We start from the raw sequence: 21,486 nt of genomic DNA, 5'->3' as shown, positions 1-21,486 counted from the left end.
TCCCACCCATGACAAGGTCATGAGGAGAAAACCTGACGAGCAAGGCAGATCAGGATCCCAGGGATTTCGAAAAGCTGCCCCCAGCCCTCACCTTAAAGATGACATCTGTCTTTCTGATGTTTGCTTTAATAGACTACTTAATAGATTGGGGAAGAAGGCCTTCCTGATCATAAAACAGCATAAAGAACCTGATCATATAAAGGCTCTAATAGACATAGAGCCCTTTGGGGGGATGAGGAAGCCCTATTAGAAAACACAAGAAAAATTATTCTAAAAGTGGTTATTGGGTTAACGTTGCAGTCTCACAGGGCAACAGATCTGTTAAGATCACCACAGAAACGGAAAATAGGTTTACATTCACCTGACTTGCATAAAATGTTAATAGGCCCCAAGGTCAGAAGATACTGTGCAAAAATTTATTATAGAAATAGAATGCAGAAAACAACCTGGTTTCATGACAGACAAGCTGATGTAATGTTAAACTATCTTCCCCTCAGAAATGTACTAACTTAGGGTATAAAAGCTACAGTAAAGAATAAAGCATTGCCAGACTCTGCTGCACACCCCCAGTCTGGTCTCTCTCTCTTTCTCTCTTTCTCTCTCTCTCTCGCTGATGCCATTCATCCTGAGGGTACCCCTGGATCCTGCCGAGGCTGGACCTCGGCAGTCTTCATTTCTTGAATGTTGCATTTTAATACAGGTTTTCACTCTCCTTTTTCACCTGCATCAAGAGGTCTATAGTTCTTCTTCACTTTCTGCCTAATGGTGGTGTCATCTGCATATCTGAGTTTATTGGTATTTCTCCCAGCAGTCTTGATTCCAGTTGTGTTTCATCAAGCCCAGCATTTCTCAAGATGTACTAAGCATATAAGTTAAATAAGCAGGGTGACAATATACAGACTTGATGTACTCCTTTTCCGATTTGGAACCAGTCTGTTTTTCCATGTCCAGTTCTAACTTTTGCTTCTTGACCTGCATACAGATTTCTCAGGAGGCAGATCAGTTGGTCTGGTATTCCCAACTCTTGAAGAATTTTCCACAGTTTGTTGTGATCCACACAGTTAAAGGCTTTAGCATAGTCAATGAAGCAGAAGAAGATATTTTTCTGGAACTCTTTTGCTGTTTCAATGATCCAATGGATGTTGGCAATTTGATCTCTGGTTTCTCTGCCTTTTCTAAATCCAACTTGAACATCTGGCAGTTCTTGGTTCATGTACTGTTGAAGCCTAGCTTAGAGAATTTTCAATATTACTTTGCTAATGTGTGAGATGAGTGCAGTTGTGGGGTAGTTTGAACATTCTTTGACATTGCCTGTCTTTGGGATTGGAATGAAAACTGACCTTTTCCAGTCCCGTGGCCATTGCTGAGTTTTCCAAATTTGCTGGCATATTGAGTGCAGCACTTCCACAGCATTATCTTTTAGGATTTGAAATAGTTCAAATGGAATTTCGTCACCTCCACTAGCTTTGTTCATAGTGATGCTTCCTAAGGCCTACTTGACTTCACTCTCCATGATGTCTGGCTATAGGTGAGTGATCACACCATTGTGGTTATCTGGATCATTAAGATCTTTTTTGTACAGTTCTTTTGTGTATTCTTGCCACCTTTTCTTAATATTTTCTACTTCTGTTTGGTCCTTGCCATTTGTATCTTTAATTGTGCCCATCTTTGCATGAAATGTTCTCTTGATAGCTCTAATTTTCCTGAAGAAATTTTTAGTCTTTCCCATTTCACATTTAATATGATGACAAACCTAGACATCATATTAGGTTTAAAACTTACATTCTTCTCCATTTGAGGCATGAGGCTAATGCAATGTTTCATACAATGGTGTATGCAAGAAAATATAAACTGAAAGTTAAATAACAAAGATTTTCAAGCATTGTAAATTTAGTGTTCTCAAAAAATTTAAAGGCCAACATCTTCATATTGTGGGTAAAAATGCAAAAGGTGAATCTAATTTCTTGTCCTTGTTGTTGCTGTTCAGTCGCTAAGTTGTGTCTGACTTTTGCAACCCCAAGGACTGCAGCATGCCAGGCTTAAGACATTGTATTAAAAAGCAGACATCACTTTGCCAATGAAGGTCCACGTTGTCAAAGCTATGGTTTTCCCAGTAGTCATGAACAGATGTGAAATTTGTACCATAAAGAATGCTGAGTAACAATGAATTGATGCTTTCAAACTGTTGTGCTGCAGAAGACTCTTGAGAGTCCCTTGGACAGCAAGGAGACCAAACTAGTTAATCTTAAAGGAAATCAACCCTGAATATTCACTGGAAAGACATACAAAGCTGAAGCTCCAGTTTTTTGCCATCAGATGCTGACTTATAGAAAAGATCCTTATACTGGGAAAGACTGAGGGCAGGAGAAGGGGACAACAGAGGATTTGATTATTGGATAGCATCACCGACTCAGTTGACATGAGCTTGAGCAAACTCAGGGAGATGGACAGGGAAACCTGGCATGCTGCAGTCCTTGGGGTAGCAAAAGTCAGACACAACTTACCGACTAAACAGCAACAACAAGAAATTAAACTTTTGCATTTTCACCCACAATATGGTGATGTTGGTCTTTAAATTTTTTGAGAACACTAAATTTAAAATGCTTGAAAATCTATGTGTTATTTAATTTTCAGATTATATTTTCTTGCATGCACCATTGTATATAACATTGCATTAGCCTTATGCTTCAAATGGAGAAGAATGTAAGTTTTAAATTCTCAGCATGCTTATCTTTTCTTATCAATGTGAAGCTTCAGTCCACCGTCAATAATGTAGGCACTATTGTTTTTCTAGGCTAATGATGAGTGAATTTTGGTACTCTCTTACTACTAATAACCAATAGGATACTTTTATTTGAATACTGCCTGTGGATAGGAGTGAGCTATTCATTAAAGAATTTTAAAGGGGACCTATTTAAGGGTCAGTTTCAGAATTCTATAAAAATTATTTGGGTCACGTTGTTTCAGAACCCATAACCCTAGTCCCATCAGCTCTGCACTCATTGTACAGAGATGCACGGATGGACTCATAGAGCTAGAAAGTGACTTCAAGGTCAAACACTACAATACTGTTTTTCAAATGCTTTGTAACTGACTGATTTTAGTCAGTCTACCAATCGCGCTTTAATAATTTCAACCAAACTTATTTTAGTTTATATCAATCACCACTATTGCTATGCAATATCATATAGTCAGTCTCAGGAAAGGGAATACAGTATCCTAGGAAAACCCAGTTCTCTTTAAACGTAAACATTCTTGCACTCTTACTTGTTTACATGGAAAATATTTTGCAGTCAAGACCTTTAAACTCACTCATTACTCTATACAAACACAATCTGGCCCTTGCAAAATAAATTTTTTCCTGCTTACTATATGGAAGGTTTTTTTCTCTGTTTTATGGGTTCTTATGCACGGTTCCAATTCCTACAATGTCTTTTACCCCGTTGTTCATGTTGTAGTTAAACAGTCTCCCAAGGCCCAACTTGGGAGTGACCTGCTCTCAGAGGGCTGCCCCAGTCTTCCAGTCAGAAGTGAGGTCTCTCTGCCTTGGATCTATAGTCTTTTGGATTGTCTGACCAGACGTTACATCCAGTCCTATTTGTAGTTCTTTTTGTACGAGTATCTTATAGTGCTGAACCATCAGTGACCTGAAGGCAGTGGTTACTTTTATCTCTTTTTCCACTTTGTCTACCACAGTGTTGTTATTAAATGTTTAGTAAATGTATGCTGAAGAGAAATACTACTGAAGTATCAAATCGTAAGCTATTGATTAAAAATAAACCCATAAAAGCAGCACAAATTGTACTTTGTAAATAAATAAATAACTCTCTGGAGGAATTTAGATCATTTCAAAATTGTGTTAGTTATAAGTAGGTTGTTAATTAAGTTGTACTGTAATTTAATTTAACTTATGACATGACTGAATGACTAACCCTTGACTTTGACTTCAGGGTCACACAATGACTGCTTAAAGGGTTCATCACAACTGATTTAAAGCTCTTGTATCTACATGGTTTCCTACAACCACTCTCTTTTATACTTGATTGGAGACCTCTCATTTTTCATAAAATTTTGGATGTAAGAGTCATATGTATAAGATTTCACACAGAGCTACATTACACAAACATACACACATACACACAAACACCAGTTTTCATCTTGGAGCAATTCAAATGCCTTATTCATTTCTTGCAAAAGGCAAGTTATAGGTTATAAGTAGATCTATGTTATTTATTTTTTTTCTGCAAGTAGTCAGTTACCAGTTTTGGAGAAGGAAATGGCAACCTACTCCAGTATTCTTGCTTGGAGGATCATATGGATGGAGGAGACTGGTAGGCTACAGTCCATGGGGTCGCTAAGAGACGGACATGACTGAGCAACTTCACTTTCACTTTTCACTTCCTTGCATTGGAGAAGGAAATGGCAACCCACTCCAGTATTCTTGCCTGGAGAATCCCAGGGACAGAGGAGCCTGGTGGGCTGCTGTCTATGGTGTCGCACAGATTTGGACATGACTGAAGCGACTTAGCAGCAGCAGCAGTTGCCAGTTTAGGAATAGAATCTCTGGTTTTAAATTCTCTAGAAGGAAACGTCAATAATAAAATGGCTTAAATTAAAAAAAAAATCTAATCAAAGAATCAAATGAACTGTTTATGTATAAAATTGGAAAAAGCATTCATGGGGATAGCAAACCATTTACTTTTTGACTCTTTTCCTCCTCATCAAAAGCAAGGTTATTTAATTCATCGTGGAGTGCAGTTACACTCATAGTTCCTAGATTACCAATATGGTAGATGAGCCCTACATGGGCCATAGGGGACTGTTGGAATGGATTCAGTACAGCCATGATCACAGACCATTGGCCTGCAGCTCTCCTTTGTGCCTAGGGCACCCATAATTTCCTGTAGCAGCTTACCCTCCAGCTAGTATGATTTGAGCTACCACATACCTACTCCCTCCCTCTCAGGCTCTAGATATGTCTCCTTCACAAACCTAATGTCTCAACCTCAAAAATAAATTTCTGCACTTTAGTTATATTTTGAGAGAAATGTAGTCAAGTAGTTGCAGAATATGCTAGTGGCACCCTGCCTAGACCCTATTTAATATGTGATCACTGTGAGTAGGGCAAAAACAGACATTATTTTCCCCATTTTTATAACTTTGAGAGAACTGAGGTTTCAGGAAGTTAAGTATTTGTCACTGATTGTATTTATTATGTTTTTCATTTTTTAATACTTTACACTTCGATATCTTGGGACCTTGCAGACCCAGGGAGAGACTGCCTCTCCCAGGATTACTTAATTTCTAGAGATAGCAAATAGCTTGCTTTGGTATCTCTTTGATATGCAAGCCAACCAACCTCAGGTTCGTATCCCCCAACCACCTCCTTTTATTGTTGCCAACTGTCTGGCAACAATATCCTCCTGCCCTAAATCACTCTAAGGCCAGTTACCAGATAACTGGAGACCACCCTTATGGCTCAGAATCCACTGAAGCTCACTTAGCCTTGCCTATCCCACCTTGCCTACTCCTTTTCCTGAAATCCACAATAAAGGCTCTGGTCCATGCTTTTCCCTACCTCTTTCTGTCTTCTTGACTGACCCTGCATAGCATGGCATACTCCTTCCTTTGGGGGGAACTGTGAGTAATAAATTCTTTTAAGGCAGTTGTCTATATGTCTGTCACCATCCATATCTGATTAAGTTAAATCCTGGGTATATTTTAAGACACTAATGCATACCTATAAATTTGCAGAGCTGAACCTAGAACCTAGGTCTTTATAATCCTAGCAAGGTTTTGTTTCTACAACATTAGGTTCTTTGTAAGTGTCATGTTAAATTGCATTTAAGGCTTTTTTGAAAAGTTAGGATATGGTTACAGGCATTATTTTAGGAAAAAGGTTGTGTTCTCTTTATAAAAGATGGCTAATACTCTTTATCAGATCCTTGACCTCAAATATTTTGTTGCTTAACAGGACAAGTTTCACTAAAATATTTGAGTATTAGGTAATTGTTAGGCAAGATTTTGAGTGACTTAGAAACTTGTCAGCATGGAATTGAATGATAGGAAAAGCCCATCACAGATTTTTTTCCATCCAGAACAAGAATCTTCTTAAGGGTGATTTCCTCAGTGTGCTTGCGGCACATAGTGAGGGAGGAAGAAAACGTGGCGGGTAGAGAAGCAGTGTTAGAAAATATGAGTAGATTCCTTCAATGAAGCCAAGGACTAGAATTGAGAGAAAATGTCAGTGTTGATTATGCTTAGTGATTCCAAGTACCAGCCTAATCACTTTTGAAACAGTTTTATTTTTAAAGTGTGTTTTTATTCAAATTGGAAGTTCAGACATCTAGAGTCCCTGGAAAAAGAAACTTTCAGAATGGGAGGTTGGTAAATGGTAAAGTTTTCTCTAATATTTTGCATTGAAATACTAATACAGTCTTATTTACATCTAATCAACTCATGCAAAACCACACCAATGAAAAAATAAAAGAGCTCCCAGATATTTAAAAGGGCAAAAAAATCCTTCAGTTTTCTTTTGCAACATTTATCTTTTGTAACATTTATCTTTTGTATAGTTATAAATGCCTTCCTTCTCATCTTTTGTTAGGGCCATTAAGCTACTATTATTGCTGTCATTGTTGTTTCTGCTACAATTAAACATTAATTTTAGGGTTTTAATGACTAATATGTGTCAGCACTTGTTTGCCAAGTGCTTTCCCTGCATTTTCTCATTTAGTTTTCACTACTCTGGGTAATAAAGAATCTATTGTTCACCCCATTTTTCAGATGCTGGGACTGGCAATTAAGGGCTTTAAATTACTTGCTAAGGTCACTAATGTCTAGTAAGTGATCTGAAAGCAAAGCTCATGTGTTTAAGTTCTACACCATAGTTTCCTCAAGCATCCTAGCAAAAGCCAGAGAACAAAATAATCTCAACTATGCTCCTGGCCACATGTGGCTATTTAAATTTAAATTAATTGAAATTAAATATAATTAAAAAGTGAGTTTTCTGGTTGCAGTAGCATACTTCACATGTTCAGTAGCTATGTATGGCTTGTGGCTAATGAGTTGGGCAATAAACCAAAGAAAAATTTCATCATTGAAGAAAATTTTCTTGAACACAGCTAGTCTGGAATCATACTGGGTGTGTGTGTGAGGGCTGGTGAGGGTGGGAAGGGGAGATATTGTCTGGAGAAGAGAGATTTAAATAACACAACACATTAGAACTGTCTGCTTTGTTCTTAAATGGCAAATTAAAGTGACAGTTAAGGCGAGAATTTAGGGTCAAAACAGTGAGATTTTCTTCTGGTCTTATCCTTTGCTGGGCAGTGGCCCAGAGATGTAAGATGACTTCCCAATTATGAAATGTTTGGGTGCCAATGAGTGCATTGAAGTGTGACTATTCTATATCATTGATAATGTCAGGAAATTAATCTATTTTTGTTCATATAGGACAGGTAAGAGATACCTATGGGGAAGGTAAAGGTGTGCTGTTTGATTTTAACATATTATTTTCTATTTTCTTTCATAGAGGAATATCTTTCCTCTATGAAACTTTTTGATACCTCCATTTCTTGCAAAGAAGAATTCAAGGTATCCAGATTTCTGGAAAAGACAATGTGATGTCAAAGACCTACCTCCTATGACATCACGTCTATGGTTCTCCTAGAGGTAATCAGCCTTGGGTCAAAGGAAGGCTGTGCATTTGACAGATCACATGTACTCCATAGCTCAGAGGGTGTGACTCCAGAGCCATGACCTAATTTCAGAGACAGACTGATTAGCTTCTCAGTGACCCCAAATCACACCTCTTCTGACTTAGTCTAAAATATATTTTCTAGGTAGCTATATGAGAGACCTAATATAGAATAGAGCATATGGTACATCCCTGTGAGATATTAGGCAATTAATTACAATTAAGTTTTTCAGTCTTTAAAATGAGGATGTTAGTACTTAATTCATAAAATGACATTAAGATTAAATGGGATAAATTCTGTAGATATCTCAGCATAGTGCAAGACAATAAATTCAGTTTACAGAGTCTAAATTTCTGCATTACAAGTTCTAATATTAAGATTTTATTTAGAATAGAGAAAATTATAATTTATCATGTGAAGAATGCAGAGTTCCAAAGAATAGCAAGAAGAGAAAATAAAGTCTTCCTCAGTGATCAATGCAGAGAAATAGAGGAAAACAATAGAATGGAAAAGACTAGAGATCTCTTCAAGAAAATTAGAGATACCAAGGAAACATTTCATGTGAAGATAGACACAATAAAGGACAGAAACGGTATGGACCTAACAGAAGCAGAAGATATTAAGAAGAGGTGGCAAGAACACACAGAAGAACTATACAAAAAACATCTTCATGACCCAGAAAATCACAATGGTGTGATCATTGACGTAGAGCCAGACATCCTGGAATGCAAAGTCAAGTGAGCCTTAGGAACCATCACAGGAACAAAGCTAGCGGGGGTGATGGAATTCCAGAGGAATGACTTCAAATCCTAAAAGATGATGCTGCTGTGAAAGTGCTGCACTGAATATGCCAGCAAATTTGGAAAACTCGGCAGTGGCCACAGGACTGGAAAAGGTCAGTTTTAATTCCAATCCCAAAGAAAGGCAATGCCAAAGGATGCTTAAACTACCACACAGTTGCACTCATTTCACACGCTAGCAAAGTAATGCTCAAAATTCTCCAAGCCAAGCTTCAGCAATATGTGAACCATGAACTTCCAGATGTTTAAGCTGGATTTAAAAAAGGCAGAGGAACCAGAGATCAAATTGCCAACATCCGTTGGATCATTGAAAGAGCAAGAGAGTTCCAGAAAAACATCTATTTCTGCTTTATTGACTATGCTAAAGCCTTTGTGGATCACAATAAACTGTGGGGAATTCTTAGAGAGATGGGAATACCAGACCACCTGACCTGCCTCCTGAGAAATCTGTATGCATGTCAAGAAGCAACAGTTAGAACTGGACATGGAACAACAGACTGGTTCCAAATTGGGAAAGGAGTACATCAAGGCTGTATATTGTCACCCTGCTTATTTAACTTATATGCAGAGTATATCATGAGAAATATCAATAACCTCAGATATGCAGATGACAGCACCTTTATGGCAGAAAGTGAAGAACTAAAGAGCCTCTTGATGAAAGTGAAAGAGGAGAGTGAAAAAGTTGGCTTAAAGCTCAACACTCGGAAAACTAAGATCATGGCATCCAGTCCCATCACTTCATGGCAAACAGATGAGGAAACAGTGGAAACAGTGACAGACTTAATTTTTTGAGGCTCCAAAATCACTGCAGATGGTGATTGCAGCCATGAAATTAAAAGACACTTGCTCCTTGGAAGAAAAGTTATGACCAACCTAGACAGGTTACTAAAAAGCAGAGACATTACTTTGCCAACAAAGGTCCATCTAGTCAAAGCTATGGTTTTTCCAGTAGTCATGTATGGATGTGAGAGTTGGCCTATAAAGAAAGGTGAGCCCCGAAGAATTGCTGCTTTTGAACTGTGGTGTTGGAGAAGACTCTTGAGAGTCCCTTGGACTATAAAGAGATCCAACCAGTCCATCCTAAAGGAGATCAGTCCTGGGTGTTCATTGGAAGGACTGATGCTGAAGCTGAAACTCCAATACTTTGGCCACCTGATGCCAAGAACTGACTCATTTGAAAAGAACCTGCTGCTGGGAAAGATTGAAGGTGGGAGGAGAAGGGGATGACAGAGGATGAGATGATTGGATGGCATCACTGACTCAAAGGACATGAGTTTGAGTAAACTCCAGGAGTTGGTGATGGACAGGGAGGCCTGGCATGCTGCAGTCCATGGGATCACAAAGAGTCAGACATGACTAAGCAACTGAACTGAACTGATGTGAAGAAAATGATAAGAAAAGTGGGATGTTATTTTGATTGCTGGACAAAAGAAACTATTAATTTTTCTTCTTTAGTCAAATTCATGCTTATAAAACATCATGCAGAGCATTTTTTTTTATCTTGGTATCTAATTCTTATGTCTTACAACTCATATTCATTTAGTGCATTTTTATCTTCAAATACCTATACAGCTCAAGCTTAGATATTATACTGATTTTTTTCCTGTGTTAGTAGATGACTGCAGTTGGAGGTTGATTTTAGCTTTATAAAAGAATTTTTTACTTTACAGAATGATTGATTAAGATATTTCTTTAAATAATAATTATTCTTTTATCATAATTATGATCTTATTTCTTAAAACTTGACTTAAAAATTACCAGGAATACTTCATTGTGTAAAACATGGTTCATGGGGATTCCCATGGCAACTTCAACACAGCCTTAAATAACAAAGTTCCACCCACTAGGAAGATCATACACGGACTACATTTCAACAGCAAACCATGCGTTTCTTTGCTAGCTGTTTCTGTGGAGAGTCCAGCTTTCTCCATCATTCCTTTTGTGTGGTGCAAGAGTGAGAGTTTTTCTGTCTCTTCCTCTCACCAGTCTAGATTGAGAATTACCGTGTTCTTAGACCTGAGTGATTCATAGCCCCTACACACAAGTCAGGGATGGAGGGGTGAAGGGCGGGGAGAAATTAAAACTGAGGGAGATGAGGAGAAGGAAAATGGAAGATAGGAAATGGGGAGATGAAGGATGAGGATGAGAAAACTTTAAGAGGAAGGGGGATATTTGAAAGGAAAAAAGGAAAGTAAATGAGGGGTTTAGAAGGAAAAGAGATAATAAACTCTTCTACAATGTATGTAGTGCTTTCTGGTTTGGAAATGTGGTATCCATAATCTCATTTTATTCTTACGCCAATGTCCAAACTAACTGTTCATATAGTCTCTTTATTAATAAGGAGACTGAATTTCACGAAGACTAATTTTAGCTCAAATGAAATGTCTGATTTAAAATTCCATGATTTGGCTCTTGTGTGCATTCTCAGTCATGTCTGACTCTTTTGCAACTCCATGGACTGCCCCGTCAGGCTCCTCTGTCCATGGGATTTTCCAGGCAAGAAAACTGGAGTGAGTTGCCATACCCTCCTCCAGGAGAATCTTCCCAACCCAAGGATTGAACCCAGGTCTCTTGCATTGCAGGTGATTCTTTACTGTCTGAGCCACCTGGTAATTGGAAGTTACCTCAGCAATTCTAGGGAAATATATCCTTTTTGTTGATTTATCCACATTGACAGACAACCTCGAATTAAATATCTGACTGTATGATGGATTGTATGAGGCCTCCAAATGTGGACAGAAGAAAAATCAAAGTCCTATTCTCTGGAAACCATACACATACTGCTTACACTGAACCAAGAGCAATAGAAATGACCCAGTGAGCATTCGTCTCTGCTCTCCAAGATTATTTAAAGTCTACCTCAAACATCGTCTCCTCTACCAAGCTTCCTGAACCCTCTACTCAGAAAGAATACATTTGAATCAGTTCTAATGAGGTGGATGAAACGAGAGCCTATTATACAGAGGGAAGTAAGCCAGAAAGAAAAATACCAATAGAGTATACTAACACATATATATGGAATTTAGAAAGATGGTAACAATAACCCTATAGGTGAGACAGCAAAAGAGACACAGATGTATAGAACTGTCTTTCGGACTCTGTGGGAGAAGGCGAGGGTGGGATGATCTGAGAGAATAGCATTGAAACATGTATATTATCATATGTGAAACAGATTGCCAGTCCAGGTTAGATGCATGAGACAGGGCACTCAGGGCTGGTGCACTGGGATGACCCAGAGGGATGCAATGGGGAGGGAAGCGGGAGGGGGGTTCAGGATGGGGAACACATGTATACCCATGGCGGATTCATGTCAACGTATGGCAAAAACCACTACAATATTGTAAAGTAATTAGCCTCCAACTAAAAAAAAAAAAAAAAGAACGTCACCTCCTTCTCTGCTTCCAAAGCACTAGTTTATACCCATAACACAGCACTTCCGAGACAGCCTGATACATACAAGACTTGATTATCTGTCTGTCTTCCCTCCCATAGATTATAAGCTTGTTTTTATGGATAATCACTGTAGCTAATGTTTATTGAGGTTTGTCCTATCTGTCAGCCTCCCTGATAAGTGCTTTAAAAGGATTACCTCATTTGTTCACCCCTCTTTTTGTAGATTAAAAATGGACAAAGATAGTTAATACTTCCAAGTTCACATAGATAGTAAGGATAGGATCTCCCCAAGTCTATATCCGTGTTACAACCACTGCCCCATACTGACTCCTGGCATAGGTAGAGGTCAACTGTTATCCATCATTGTCACTCTGCTGAACTCACCTGAGTGCCTGGAATGAGGAGGTGCTTTGTCAATGATGACTGGTATTGAGTGGAGGAGAAATGCCAGGGATGGTGGGACCTCCCTGGTGGTTCAGTGGTTAAGAACACAGCTTGCAATGCAGAGGACATGGGTTCAATCCCTGGTCTAAGATCCCACATGTTCCAGAGCAACTACGAAGCCCAGGTACCACAACTAGGGAGTGCATGCTGCAACAAAAGATCTCGCATAACACAGTAAAGATCCCCAGTGCCACAACTAAGACCCGATGCAGCCTAATTAATTAATTAATATTTTAAAAAATGAATGAAATACTGGGGAAGGTGAGCATCTTTGCTGACTGATTGGTGTCTGACTGTTGTGCTGTGAAGAGGAGGAGAGTGCTGGAACAACGCCAGTCTCTCTACAGAAATGTTTTGACAGATAGCAGCTCTACAAGATGAAATAGAGATTGATATGAAAGAAAGATTGATAATGATAGAATTGGATAGAAATCAACTTAATTCAATACTGATGTTCAAGACTAAAAATAACAAGCAAATTTAACCACTATAAAATAACCATCATTGAACTGCCCTTGATAGAGAGTCAAACCCAGTTCTCCTATACAGAAGAGGAAAGGAGGAAGAAAAGGGGAAGAAGAAGAAGAAGAAGAAGAAGAAAAGTTTTACTCTACAGTTTTGACTTCTGGATTTGTTGACTCAAATCTAATCCAAAGAGTAGTCTCCACCCATAAAAGAGACAACAAAAAAGAGTGTATGTGCTAAGTTCCAATTGAATTATACAAACAAAAATCCTTTTTAGTCATGTGGATATAAAGGGAAACAAGGATGAAGTACAAATGGTGACCTCCCTGGTGGTCCAGTAGTTAAGAATCTTCCTGCCAATACATGGAATTCAATTCCTGGTGCTGAAAGATTCCACATGGTGAGGGGCAACTAAGTATGCACCACAAGTACTGAAGCCCACACACTCTAGAGTCCTTGCTCTGAAATAAGAGAAGCCACCACAATGAGAAGCCTGAGCACTGCAACTAGAGAGTAGTTCCCCTCATCCCAACTAGAGAAATTGTAGAAGAAATATAATTATGGATGAAACACAATAAAGCCACTAAAAGCTATGCTTTAGAAGAATAGTTAAAAACACGGGAAATTGTCAAAATGTAATTTTAGACTTTTAAGATGCAAAATACAATATATATATGTATATATTTATGGGCTACCCTGATGATTCAGACAGTAAAGAATTCACCTGCAATGCAAGAGACCTGGGTTTGATCACTGGGTCAGGAAGATCCCCTGGAGAAGGGAATGGCAACCTACTCCAGTGTTCTTGCCTGGAGAATCTCATGGACAGAGGAGACTGGCAGGTTACAATCCATGGCGTTGCAAAGAGTCAGACATGACTGAAGCAATGTAGCACATAGTCAACTATATATATATAAGATAGTCAACTTTGAAAAAATAAAATTTATATATGTGTAGAAAAAGTTCCAAAACATTTATAGGATTAATAAGTGATGAGATTATAAGAATGTTATTTTTTCCTTTGTGCTTCCTATATTTTATAAATATTATAAAGTGAACATATATCACTTATAAGGAAAAGTATTACTTTAATAAATAGAAATAATAAGCATCTTGTTTAAAAGTTATTTATATACACAGAAGATAATGGTTTAGAAAGAGAAAGAACAATCCCAAGGGAAACATTTCATTTCTAATCTCCTTAAGTTGGAGGGCAGACCATAGCTGAGATTCAGGTCTAGGACTTAGTAACAGAGGTACTGCAGCTCCACAGAAGGATGAATTCTCAAGTTTAGCAAGGCTGCTCTGCCAAGTCAGGAATCTTGATGGGAACACTTAATGGTCAAGAAGAGAAGGATGAAACATTAAAGAAAAAAAAAGTCAGAAAAGGACAAATACGATAGAAAAATTTCAGGAGAGTGTTGAGGCAAGAGTTTAAAGGAAGAGTTTCAAGGAGTGATCAGTCATACTGAACTGTCAGGATGACTGCTGAAAATGTTCCTTGGTTTTAGTAAAATAGACAGCACTAATAAGAGTAAATAATGGCTCTTTCAGGGGAGTGTTAGGGATATAAAACACAAAGCCATGTTTGAAGGACTGAGAGGAAGGTGAGGAAAAGAAGACAATGAATGTAAAGGGTCTTTTTCTTAAATTGTGTCTTTTCTTAGACAATATGACCCTGGTATATTCCTGGCCATAAAGTAACTGCCTGACACCACTATAGAAACTCGCCAAAGCTGCAAAGTCCAAATTACAAAGTCAAGTTATACATGGGCATCCTTTTATAAATCAAATTCAAGTTATTCAAATTTAAAAGTCAATACACTATTTAGTCAGATTGAGAAGTTCCAATTGCTACAATTGTACTTTCTCAAGGCCAGTCAACAGAAGCCCAGAGTAGTAGTGCTTGGCCTAGAATTCTTCACCCTCACTTCAGAGAGCCACATACACGTCCATCTTGATTCCCAGTGGCAGCTGGAAAGAAATTCGGGGCAATGGAAAGTTTGTTTCTGCTTTGCTTTTCAGTGGTAGAGTGTGTTAAAAAGCTGACAAGCCACACTGAGACAAGACATGGATAACATCACGCTTCATAAGTGGAGACAGGAGACGAGGGAGGAGAATGGGATGGGTGGAGATGCAGACACATGACTAGTAACTAGTAACACTAGTTACATGACTAGTTACATGACTAGTAACTCTCCCTACAAGGGAGGTCCCCTCTGATAACATCCACTTTAATTCATTTAATCAATACTTATGTATCAGGCACCATTCCAGATACTTGGGGTAGAGAAAAATAACAAGAGATTCAAAGTCTCTGTTCTTCTAGGAACTGTAGGGATATAGACGTTAGACACTCACAAATGAGGGAAATACATCAGAGACAGAGCTGGCAGAGCTTTTAGTAGATTGGGTATAAGGAGGGAAAGGTTTTTGCCTGAAGCAACTGGGTGACTTTTCAGGATATTGTAAGCTTTCTCACTAGAGAAATGGGGATGGAGGAAAATGGGCAGGGATGTGGGGGGTGATGGTCAGATGTTTGGTACAAGTATTGAAAGAGAGGCAGTTATCTCAGGAAACTGGACAACAAATTGGTTAGGGAAAAAGCTGGATTGCCCAGCAATGCTGACATCTCATTTGTCTTGGTGATCATACTTCACAATGGAACTAATCTGCCCTGTGATTTTCCCTGGTGATCTTATCTGTTCACCCTCAGCTGCTCAGGAATGTCAGCATGGCTGTGGTCATAGCTACCAAATTCTTTTCCAACCTACAACTCTGGCTAGTTTTCCTAGGTCTAGGAGTGAATACCTGACCCAAGCTAAGTGAAAAGAACCTTTCTTTCATTTTTGGACTTAAGAGAGAAATCTGAGCTCTCTCATTGCAGTTGTTAGATTTCATAATCATATGTGCATTTTTTGTAGCATATTCCGCAAAAGCAAGGCAGTGGTGAGAAAATGAAATAATATCCTGGGAGACACTATAATAATAATGGATAGCACTTACAGGAAGGCAGTACTGTGTGCCCACCACAGTTGTAAACATTTGTCACATGTTGCCTCTCTTAATGTTTAAAGCAAACCTATGAAGTAGGAGCTACTATGATCATTTTCATTTTATTTATGGGGAAACTGAAGGACAGAGAAGTTGGATTTCTTACTGACATAAGGCAGGTAAGACATGGAACTAAGATTGGAATGTAAGTCTGTTAGTGCTAGCATCCATGCTTTTAACCACTGCACTATACTGCCTCATGTAACAGAGAGGGAAAATCCTACTGAAGTTGAATTGATCCGAGTTTCTGCTCCCAGTTGCAGTCCTATCCTTGACCTTGTTTGGCTGTTTGCTTAGGGCTCAGAAAGATCTAGGCCCAATAAAGGTCTAGATTTAGGTAACAGGGTAGGAGAAAATGACTATTGTTTTGATCTTTAGCAAGATTGCTATGGGAAAGACAAGCCTAAACTGGACCTTCTGCTTGTTCATGCCAGACTTCATTTCACATCTGTCAGCCCAAGCATTGCTGAATAAGAATAATGTATACATTCTAACAGTAGATGCATTGGTGCACAAAGCTTGGAGATCAGCATATTATTTAAAAAGAGAGAAGTGAACAAGACTAAGTCCCTTCAATCCCGTTCAAACACCTCCACTCCCATACCTTCTTGCCTATATGGGTGATAGCTCCCTAAATACAGCATAGGCACCTGGAATTCCTCCTAAGAGCATTCTCCTGAGTGTATAACAGCCTTCTCTGCCCTAGCCCAGTTTCTCACCCAAGTCTTGAGATAAAAGCCTCAATAATTCCTAGGGAGAACAAGAGAGAAGCATTATTCGGACAAGACCCTTAGAAAATTAAATGGCAGTTATGAAACTTTTATGAAAGACAACAAAAAGTTATGAACAAGTGGTTAGGGAGTTAAGAGAGTTCTTTTGCTAGAAACACTCCAAGCCTAGAGACATGTAATTACTGAATCTAGTTTCAAACTATATTCTCACACCTACTGCTACCTAAATTACTCACACCTCATGGTTTCTGTGAACTATAAAGGTTTTCATCAAAGAAGCTGTTTCACTGACTTGCTCGAGGGAAGCTTTGAAGGACAGTGAATAAACCATGTCTAAGCGATGTGAATCAGGGCCGCCAGAGTGACCAGCCAAGAACTCACATTCTTACACTGCAAGTTAATAAACAGTGCGCTTAGTGCTTTCTGATCTAATATTTGCCTCTATCAGAAGCCATATATCAAGGGGATAGGGTCCAGAATTATAAATTTTAAACAATCTTTCTCAAGAGATTCTTATGTGGTCTGACTTGGAGAAACACTGCATTAGGCAAATAATAAAAGGTAAATATGATGATGGTCATCATCCTTATTAACAGGAGCAGCAGCTTTGCCATCATCATCTTTACCCCAAGCCCACATTACAGAGTTTTACTTTACCTTGATTGAGTTAACCCCTATTTGGACTATGTTACCCACTCTTTTATTTTATATAAATTCCTTCTTCAAAATGTAGCTGAAGTGAAAAAATATTAGTGGCTCAGTCATATACAATTCTATGTGATCCCAGCAGGCTCCTCTGTTCATGGAATTCTCTAGGCAAGAATACTGGAGTGGATTACCATGCCCTCCTCCAGGGGATCTTCCCAACCCAAGTATTGAACCCAGGTTTCCTGCATTGCATGTGGACTCTTTACCATCTGAGCCATCAGGGAAGCCCAAAAGAGCCTGTTGCCTTCCCACCAGGGAACCTCAGTCTCCCAAGTGACAGGCAGGGATACTCACCACGATAGTAACAAGGACGGCAAGTCTCATCTGAATCTCATCTCTCATCATTCATAATGACCTCACATTGTCTTTGTCATCTATCATCTTTATCACTTATCTCTCTCAGCTTTTTAATAGTACTTTGTATTATACTTGTGCTTTTCCATCTCTTCGTCTCTTGGAGACCCAGTGTTATACTGTATCACCTGCAATATACCAGGTATCACCTGGTATCTAGCAATACCTGGCATTAATTGATACTCCAGAAATTCTTAACTAATTATGAGCTGATCTTCCGCTTAGTTTATTCACTTTTTTATAATCACTTCATTGCCTTTTCACCTATTGCTTCTCTTCAAACTGCTTCTCCCCTAATAGAGCATCTTTGTTGTTGACACCCTCCTGAATCATTCTCTCATATTCCTTTCTGTCCTTCACTTTCAGATATTTGCCAACCATTCACCTCTCTGGTTTCCCCATGTTGATGTGTGATTACTGATTATTTCTAATTACTCTCAGCACATAGGCAGTCTAGTTCCCCCAGGAGCAGAGTCAAAGAATTGATATTCTTTTGGGCATTATAAGACACCGAGGAAAACAGAAAACTCATCATGGACACTTTGGGCAAGAAAAGTGCTACTTTTGAAATAGGTCTACATCATCTTTATTAAAATGTGCAAAATCACTGCAGATGGTGACTGCAGCCATGAAATTAAAAGAAGCTAGCTCCTTGGAAGGAAAGGTATGATCAATCTAAACAGCATATTAAACAGTAGTTCAGTTCAGTTCAGTTCAGTTCAGTCACTCAGTCGCGTCCAACTATTTGCGACCCCATGAACCGCAGCACGCCAGGCCTCCAGGTCCATCACCAACTCCTGGAGTTCACCCAAACCCATGTCCATTGAGTCGGTGATGCCATCCAACCATCTCATCTTCTGTTGTCCCCGTCTCCTCCTGCCCCCAATCCCTCCCAGCCTCAGGGTCTTTTCCAATGAGTCAGCTCTTCGCATCAGGTGGACAAAGTATTGGAGTTTCAGCTTCAACATCAGTCCTTCCAATGAACACTCAGGACTGATCTCCTTTAGGATGAACTGGTTGGATCTCCTTGCAGTCCAAGGGACTCTCAAGATTCTTCTTCAACACCACAGTTCAAAAGCATCAACTCTTTGGTGCTCAGCTTTCTTTATAGTCCAACTCTCACATCCATACATGACCACTGGAAAAACCATAGCCTTGACTAGACAGAGCTTTGTTGGCAAAGTAATGTCTCTGCTTTTTAATATGCTATCTAGGTTGGTCATAACTTTCCTTCCAAGGAGCAAGTGTCTTTTAATTCCATGGCTGCAATCACCACCTGCAGTGATTTTGAAGCCCAAAAAATAAAGTCAGCCACTGTTTCCACTGTCTCCCCATCTGTTTGCCATGAAGTGATGGGACCAGATGCCATGATCTTAGTTTTCTGAATGTTGAGCTTTAAGCCAACTTTTTCACTCTCCTCTTTCACTTTCATCAAGAGGCTCTTTAGTTCCTCTTCACTTTCTGCCGTAAGGGTGGTATCATCTGCATATCTGAGGTTATTGATATTTTTCCTGGATATCTTGATTCCAGCTTGTGCTTCGTGCAGCCCAGTGTTTCTCATGATGTACTCTGCATATAAGTTAAATAAGCAGTAGATACATTGCTTTGCCAACAAAGGTCTGTCTAGTTAAAGTTATGGTTTTTCCAGTGGTCATGAATGGATGTGAGAGTTGAACTATAAAGAAAACTGAGCACCAAAGAATTGATGCTTTTGAACTGTGGTGTTGGGGAAGTCTCTTGAGAGTCCTTTGGACTGCAAGGAGATCCAACCAGTCCATCCTAAAGGAAATCAGTCCTGAATATTCATTGGAAGGGCTGATGCTGAAGCTGAATATTCAATAGTTTGGCCACCTGATGGGAAGAACTGAGTCTCTCATGAGAAGGCTCTGATGCTGGGAAAGATTCAATGTGGGAGGAGAAGGGGACTGCAGAGGGTGAGATGGTTGGATGTCATCACCAACTCAATGGGCATGAGTTTGAGCAAGAAAATAGTTGATGACATAGGGTGTACAGAGTAGATTTGAAAAGGCCTAGTTTTTTTCCAGGTCTGAACATGCACCATGAGAGTGAGTGAGTCAGTTTAAGTCTTTGAGTCTCCCTTTCCACATCTTTAAATCACTGTTGGTGATGGATGGAGAGGCCTGGTGTGCTGCAGGCCATGGGGTTGCAAAGAGTAGGACATGACTGACTGCCTGAACTGAACCGAAATGAAAAAGTACACATTGGAACTAAATTAAGACACTTTCTCCAAGCAGGTTATCAAAGATTTCTATGTTTTCCCACCCATGGAAACTCATGCACCACTGTTAGGAAAGTAAACTGATAGAAACTTGCTGGGTGATAGTTTGATAATGTTGTATTAAATGCCTTAAAAATGTGCCTATCATTTAACAAAGCAATTCATTCCAAGGAGATAATTATGCTGCTTTTATTTATTTATTTAGTCGGTTTCCTAGTATTAGATGTTATGTTCCTTCCAGTGTCATACTCTTAAAAACAATGCTTCATTTTCTCCACATCCCCAACAGCACTTACTGTTTTTGGTTCCTTGTCACGGCCGTCCTGACCGTACGAGGTGGGGTGGGAGACGCGCGGGGAGTCCCACAGGGAGGGACGCGTGTGTACTTGAGGCTGAGTCCTGCTGGTGTTCGACAGAAGCCAGCAAATGTTGTAAAGCAATTATTCTCCAGCAAAATTTTTTAAAAAATGCTTCAGTTAATCTGTTTATAAAATCTTAAAAATGCTGATAGTTGGGTACTGGGCTTGAAGTTTCCCCTCCTTTACACTTATCTGAGTTTTCCAAGTTTTTGCCTTGAGTGTGTATCGCTTCTGAAATAGGAGAAGTTTTCCATAAAGTATATAATTTTACTTGCTTTTATTTGAACTTCTTTTGTGGCATTTTCCCCTTTTCTTTGTGTTACAAGACATGTATTATCTCCTCGATTGATTTCTAAGTTTCTTGAAGACGTAATTTACTCAGCTCATAATGTCTTACAGTTACTAGTGCAGTAAACTTGCAAATGAAACACCAATAAAATTATGAAGGACTCTAGTACCACCAGATATTAAAAAATATCAAAAAGTTATTCACTGAGGTGTCAGTGCAAGAACAGACAGTAAGATAGATTTATGTTTCCAAAAAGAAACTTGTAAAGTGAAGAACTTATATAGTAAAGGTGCTAATTTAAGTATAAATGAAAGAAAAATTCATCAGGAGTTCATGCTGAGACAATTCATTTAGATTCTATAAATTTATATTGCCCAAAATAATTTGAGGTAGATTTAAGAGTTAAATATTTAAAAATCAAACTATAAAAATCTAGAAAGAGGGTGACAAATGTTTATTTGGTCTCTATATGGAGAGAAAGTGAAGGACAGGGAAGCCTGGCGTGCTGCCGTCCACAGGGTCGCAAAGAACCAACACGACTGAGTGACTGAACGACAACAAGAATGGAGAGAATTCTCAAAGCACAGAAATGGACCAAATAATAAAGGAAAACATATTTTTATGAATCAAAATTTTAATATGTATGTTATGCATGTATATATGAACATATAGCTTCATAAAAAATAAAGGTCAAAAATCAAGAAGGAAAAATCATATATGACAAGTTGGTAGACTGCCAGTCACTCCTTTTATGTGTAAACAGATCAAATGATTAGTAAAAAAAATACCAAGATGCAAGTGGATACTTATGCAAAATATAGGAACCAAACATTCCACACACACAAAAAATATGTATGACTAACATACACATAAAAAATTTCAACATTCTTAATATTGAAAAATACTAATAAAAATAAATAGCTAGCTTTTTCTGACAGTCACTTTGTTTTTAA

At 38.8% G+C, this 21,486-nt stretch overlaps 1 long non-coding RNA gene across 3 annotated transcripts in view; it reads left to right on the top strand.

Annotated features, from left to right (window-relative positions):
- Window positions 1-21,486, top strand: part of LOC133071703 (uncharacterized) — a 178,003-nt gene that overhangs the window by 115,918 nt on the left and 40,599 nt on the right. The gene's annotated exons all lie outside the window — the stretch shown is intronic.

This window comes from Dama dama, chromosome 17 (assembly GCF_033118175.1).
Source record: "Dama dama isolate Ldn47 chromosome 17, ASM3311817v1, whole genome shotgun sequence".
NCBI lineage: Eukaryota > Metazoa > Chordata > Mammalia > Artiodactyla > Cervidae > Dama > Dama dama.
This window is presented reverse-complemented; position numbering and strand designations above follow the sequence as displayed.